The sequence below is a fragment of the Chrysochloris asiatica genome, unplaced genomic scaffold (genome assembly GCF_000296735.1).
Source record: "Chrysochloris asiatica unplaced genomic scaffold, ChrAsi1.0 scaffold00449, whole genome shotgun sequence".
NCBI classification, from domain to species: domain Eukaryota; kingdom Metazoa; phylum Chordata; class Mammalia; order Afrosoricida; family Chrysochloridae; genus Chrysochloris; species Chrysochloris asiatica.
Genome location: NW_006408967.1, coordinates 432482 through 439570, shown reverse-complemented (window position 1 = coordinate 439570; position 7089 = coordinate 432482). Strand labels below are relative to the sequence as shown.

General features: G+C 38.6%; 1 protein-coding gene across 1 annotated transcript in view; it reads right to left on the bottom strand.

Annotated features, from left to right (window-relative positions):
• Positions 1-7089, bottom strand: part of LOC102834943 (gamma-aminobutyric acid receptor subunit gamma-1-like) — a 280558-nt gene that overhangs the window by 16177 nt on the left and 257292 nt on the right. The window lies entirely within an intron of this gene.

The window sequence follows — 7089 nt, the reverse complement described above, 5'->3', positions numbered from 1 at the left end:
TTCTACGATCTTCCTTATTCACTGTCCAGCTTTCGCATCCATATGAGGTTATTGAAAATACCATGGCTTGGGTTAGGCATACCTTAGTCCTCAAGGTGATATCTTTGATGTTCAACACTTTAAAAAGTTCTTGTGCAGCAGATTTGCCTAATGCAATACGTCATCTGATCTCTTGACTTCTGATTCCGTGAATGTTGATAGTTGATCCTAGAAGAATGAAGTCCTTGACAACTTCAATCTTTTCTCTGTTGCATAGTGGTTACAAATCAGACGGCTAGCCTCAAGGTCAGCAGTTTAAAACTACCAGTGGTTCCGTGGGATAAAGATGAGGTTTTTGGTTCCTGTAAAGGTTTACATCTTCAGAAACCCTGTGCAGGGTTGCTGTAAGTTGGAATTGATTCCACGGCACACTACCAATGCTAAGTCAGTTTGGAGAAAGAAACAGGAAGGAAGGAAGGAAGGAAGGCAGGGAGGGAGGAAGGAAGGCAGGAAGGCAGGAAGGCAGGAAGGCAGGAAGGCAGGAAGGCAGGAAGGCAGGAAGGCAGGAAGGAAGGAAGGAAGGAAGGAAGGAAGGAAGGAAGGAAGGAAAGAAAACTGACCAGTCCTTTGTAGCCTCACAATTGTTATGTTTTAAAAGGAGCTCTGGTAGCTTAGTGTTTACGAATCAGGCTGCAAGCCTCAAGGTCAGCAGTTCGGAATTACCAGCTGATCCGCGGGAGAAAGATGAGGCTTTCTGCTCCCATAAAGATTTAAAACCTCGGAAACCCTGTACAGGGTAGCTATGAGTCGGAACCGCTGCTACGGCACATAACAACAACAACAATCCATTGTTGCTGCTACTGTATCAATGCATCTCATAGGGGGGTCTTCCTCTTTTTCACTGACTTCTTGTTACCAAGCATGATGTCATTCACCAGGGTCTGGTTCCTCCTGACATGTTCAAACAACAGATGGCAAAGTTTTGTCTTTTTCACTTCTAAGGAGCACTCTGTTGTGTTGTTAAGTGCCCGCAAGTCTATTCCGACCCATAGCAACCCTGTATAGGTTTCCCAAAGAGCAGCTGGTGAGCATGAACTACCGACCTTGTAGTTCTAATGGCTTTTCATTCTGACGCATTAGCCCACAGTGTCACACCAGGACTCCAAGGAGCACTCCAGCTACATTTTATTTAAGGCAGATTTGTGTGCTCTTCTGGCAGTCCACAGTACTTTCAATATTCTTAGCCAAAACTAGAATACAATGATTCTTTACGATCTTTCTTATTGATTGTCCAGCTTTCATTTATATATTGGTAGTGGTGCCCCATCAAATCAGTTCCAACTCATATTGACCCTGTATATGGTTTCCAAGGCTGCAAATATTAATGGGAACAGTAAGTCTCATCTCCCTCCAATGGAGCAACTGGTAGATTCAAACTGCTGACCTTGAGGTTATCAGCCCTGCTTGTCTTAACCCACTATGCTAAAAAGGTTCACTGCATATTTGCACTATGGCTTGGGTCAGGTGCACCATGATCCCTAAACTGACATATTTGCTCTTTAATACTTTAAAAAGTTTTTTTGCTTTGTTTTGTTTTTGCAGCAGATCTTTTGAGTTCTTTCTTTTTTGTTGTTTTCTTAGCTCACACGAGGGAGAAGTTTATTTCTCTCTCTTGTAAATATGGGTTGGAAGTCAATTCAAGGGTCATTGTTGTTAACTGCCTTTGAGTCAAGTTCTGATTCATAGCAACTCTATAGGACTTCCAAGGAGTGACCAGTGGGTTTGAATCCCTGACCTTGGGATTAGCAGTCCTACAGCAACACAAAAGGACTCCAAAGAATCATTAGACCATTCAATAACCACTGTATGTTGTTGTATAGGGTTTCCATGGAGTGACTTGTGAGTTTGAACCAATGAACTTTTGGTTCAAATAGAATTTTCTGTCCAGTGCTTATCCTAAAGTGCCATACAAGGACTCAATTATCATATATTGACATGGTGATGGTGGTGTTTTGTCATGCAGTTGGTTCTGACTAATATTGACCCTGCATAGGGTGTTCAAGGCTGTAAATCTTTATGGGAACAGAAAGCCTCATCTTTCTTCCACGGAACACCTGGTAGTTTCAAACTACTGACCTTGAGACTAGCAGCCCAACTCGTAAGCACTACGCTATCAGAGCTCCTTTAGATTGCCCATAATATTTATTGTAAGTTGAGGCTTGAATTTTTTCTTCAGTTTGTACATGCTGCGCATGTGTTTGATTTTCATTATAGTACGTTTCATTACAGTACTTTATCTTTCTAAGCTGCACTTTAAAATTTCTACTCAGCAATTTTACATCATCATTGTTTCCAATCATTTTAGTTTCTCTATGCTCAACATCAAGTTTTAGAGTCTCTTCTGACATCTATTTTGGTGTTTTCTTTCTTGCCTGTTATTTTAATGAGTTTTCATTTTCTTCATGTACAATATTCAGATGGTCTTCTGTCAACTGTCTTCAGTGTGTTAAATCTGTTCTTAAGATGTTCTTTAAATTCAGATGGGACATACTCAACATCCTATTTGACTCTTGTGGACTTGTAATTTTCTTCAAGCTTCACCTGAACTTTCATATGAGCAATTAATTGATGGCCTTTTCCACAGTCAGTCCCTGGCCTTATTTTGGTTGATGATATTGAGCTTTACTATTTATTGTCTGTTACCACAGATGTAGTAAATTTAGATCCTTTGTATTCCATCTGGGAGGTCCACCTTTTATGTTATTGAAAAAAAGAAAGTGTTTACAATGAATAAATTGTTTTTGCAAAATTCTATTGTGCTATCTCCAGTATCATTTCTATTATCAAGGCCATATTTTCTAACAACTGAACCTTTCTCTTTGTTTCCAACTTTGACATTCCAATCACCAGCAATTATCAATGCATCTTCACTGCCTGCAGGAAAGGCTGAGAAGTGTCTGTCCTGATGGAAAGAACTATATCCTGAGCATTTTTGATCCTGAACTTTAACCTGTAAACTTCCATAGTAAACCCCATAATCATGAACATTGTTTATGTGTTCTGTGTGGGCAGTGCAATGGATTTTCAAACTAAAAGAAGCAGAGTGGAACGGTTGGTGTCAGAATTGGGAAAGAACATTGGAAGATGGAGGCATATCTGACTTTTTTGCCACATAGGAATCAGCCAAGGGCTGTTATTGATAGTGATTCTCTGCCTGTCTTCTTGTGAAATCAGAGGAGGTCAGAAATTGCCCCCACCCTCTTTTTACACATGCACAAAGTAAGAAAAATGTAGTCTTGCCATTCTTGTCTTTGTGAAGCATACTTGTTGAAATCCTTCTAAGACAGACTTGTTCATTTTCCTGTCAGTGCATGGTGTATAGAATATTTTTCATGGAACACATAATTCAAAGACATCAATTCTTCATGAGGTGGTTATAAATACCATGATTTGAGTCAACTGCACCTTTGTCCTCAAAATAACGTCCTTTCTTTTTCACACTTTTAAGAACTCTTTTGCTATAGATTTGCCCAACAAATATATCATTTGATTTGTTGAAGATTACTTTCATATATGTTGATTATGGATCCAAGTAAAATGAAAGGCTTCAAAATTTCAATATGTTCTCCACTTATCATGATGTTGCTTATTGATACAGTGCTGAGGCTTTTTGTTTTCTTTATTTTGAAGTGCAATTCATACTGAAGACTATATTCTTTGGTATTCATCAGTAAGTGCTTCAAGTTCTCTTCACTTTCAAACATGCAAGGTTAAGTCATTTGCATATCACAGATGGTTAATGAGTCTTTTTCAATCCTGATGCTGTGTTTTTCCTCATATAGTCTATTTCTCATATTATTTACTCAGTAAAAGGAAAAAGAACAAAGAAAGCCACAGCTTAGAAATGGTTCAGAAAATGGGAACATGATTTGGTAGGCTGCTGCTCTATCAAAGTACCAGCGAAGCTCACTCTGAGGTAAAAAGAATGATAATGTAAATGTAGGATGTAAAACATGCATTGATTAAACATCTTTCCCTAAAAGAGATGCATTAATTGGAGATACCATTTATCTACTATGCATGCAAAGTAGTAGACATGTTGACAGGTTAGTGTTTTTGCTTATGAGAACTCTCTTGTTACTATTGATAAGTGTCGTGGAGTCCGTTCCGACTCATAACAACTCTGTATGGGTTTTCCAAGGAGCAGATAGTGGGCTTGAACAACCAACCTTGTGGTTAGCAATCCAGTGCTTATCTTACAGTGCCACATTAGAACTCCAATGAACTCTACAACTTCTCAAAATAACTAACCCCTTATCTCACCAAAGGGAGATTAAGCCTCCTCAGGCAGTATTAATTTCTAGTAAAACTGATATCAGCCTATCATTTAGAGTGCATGTTTGAACATTCAGAAGCAATCTCACATCATATTCCATTTATACACACAGAAAAGTGAAATCTTACAATCACACAATTCAATAGTTACATGCTGAGATTGCAAGACCTGGGAGGCAATTACCTAGAACTTTCAAGGTAAACCAAGAATGCAAAAGAAAAAAGTAGAGGTAAACAGCTAGAATTATTGACCACGATGATTCAGAAAACATGTACCATTAGTAAGGAAATGTTAAACCTCATAATTAGACTACTAGACAATATTTTAAGAAACATTTGCACTTGTTTAAGGAAAAAAGGATAGTGAACAATCAAAACAACAGTTATCAGAATTTTTTCAAATATGTGAAATTTTTTAAATTAAAAAAAATTCCATTCAAAATGAAATCTTGAGGAAAATTTCCACAACAACAGAAAAAAAAAAAAAAAAGCCTAGAGATTAGATGAAAAATCTGAGATAAAGAAGAGTGTGAATATATAGGTTAGTAAGCTGGTGGTGGTGGTTATGTGCCATGGAGTCAGGTCTGACTCATAGCAACCCTGTACAGGGTTTCTAAGGGAACAGAATCTTTATGGGAGCAGAATGCCTCATCTTTCTCCTGCAGAACAGCTGGGAGTTTTGAACTGCTGACTTTGAGGTTCACAATCTAATACATAATCACTACGCTACCAGAGCTCCTTCGATTAGTAAGCTATAAGGTACATAAATCATCTAATAAGACTTTTAGAGGAGAAAGTAGAAATTAATAACAACAAAGAAGCAAGAAAATTTCAAGAATTAAAGTAAAACTGTATTAAATAACAAGGAAATAAATAAGGACAAATAAAAACAAGAAGGTGCATTGATCCTTTAAACATTTAATATACTATGGAGTAACAGATGCTGCTGAAAATTTTCAAGTAAGAAAAGAAAATAATTTACTCACAAAGAATAATAAAATTTCTATTGGAATTAGTCATACTAATGTATAAGTAAATAAAGATATTATTAAATTTTTAAATAAAGGAATTAAGAGTGAAATAAAGCATAAAATTCCACCCTTCATAGACCACTTTTAATCCTGCTTTCTGCACTCCAGCTACATGGGTTTACTTTCAGTTTTTTGGGTACACCATTCTTTCTTCTGGCACAGGAGCTTTGCACAAGCTGTCCCCTCTGTCCAGAATGATTACTCTATTCCCTAACAGTCAGTAAATTATACAAGTGCTTCTGAGTTATGGTGTGGGAGGAGAATATTGAAAGTGCCATGGGATGCCAAAAGAATAAACAGATGTGTGTTGGAAGAAGTGTAGCGAAAGTTCTCCTTGGAGGCCAAGATGGCCAAATTTCGTCTCTCATACTTTGCACATATTGTCAGGAGGGACCAGTCGCTGGAGAAGAATATCATGTTTGGTAAGGTGGAGGGTCAGAAAAAAGGAGGAAGACCCCCAGCGAGATGGATTGGCAAAGTGGCAGCATCAATGGACTCAAGTTTGCCAACAATTGTGAAATTGGCTCAGGACCAGGCAGTGTTTCGTTCTGTTGTACATAGGGTTGCTATGAGTCAGTACGAACTTGATGGTACCTAACAACTACAACAGCAGAAGGTCCACTCAGCAATTAATCTCTAAAATTTGTATGATTTACAAAGATTGGCTGAGAGTCAAGGATGGAAAGGAAATTGTTTACTATATAATCCTCTTGAACTTCGGAATGTGTTACATTTGGCTCTGTGCACTAGGGATCTGCTAGTGTTGGTCCATGGTGCATGCTCCCTTGGTGCAGTGGGCAGTGGACCATGGCTTCATGGAATACTATGTAGCCATTCAGGATAATGAGAAGTCCTTGAAACATTCTATAATGTGGATGAATCTGGAGGACATTTCCGTAATTAAAATAAGTCAAACACCAAACCAAAATCCTCTGCCATCAAATGAATTCTTAATTATAGGAAACTTATAGAGCAGAGTAGAATTACCCCATCGGATTTCCATGACTAAGTCTTTACAGTAGCTGACTGCCACATTTTTCTCTTGAAAGGTTACAACTACCAACCTTTTAATTAGTAATTGAGTGCTTAACCACTGTGTACCAAGGCTCCTGAGCCAATCAAAAAGCACATTGTTTTATAAAAAAGCTAAGACTAGGTACACAAACACATTTAAAATGTATTCGTGGTTATCAAGCATGCGGCGGGGGTGGGAATAGGGAAATCATTCTCTAGACAGTTGTTGTTGTCTGGTGCCATCGAGTCAGAAACGACTCATAGGGACCCCATGCAGAGCAGAATGAAACAATGTCTGATACTGGGCCAACCCCACCACCGCTGCCACACTTTAGGCCATCAATGAAGCCACCTGGCTGATCCATCTCATTGGGATCTTCCTCTTCTTCTCTGACACTCCATCTTACCCAGCATGACATCCTTCTCCAGCGACTGTTCCCTTCTGACAATATGTCCAAAGTATGAGAGATGAAGCTTAGTCATCCTGGCCTCCAAAGGCACACTCTGGCTGCACTTCTTCCAAAATAGATCTATTGGTTCTTTTGGCAGTCCATGGCAATTCTGATAATATCCTCCAACACCACAACTCAAAGGCATCTATTCTTCTATGGTCTTCCTTATTCACTGTCCAGCTTTCGCATCCATATGAAGTTATTGAAAATACCATGGCTTGGGTCAGGCACACCTTAGTCCTCAAGCTGACATCTCTGCTCTTCAACACTTTAAAAAG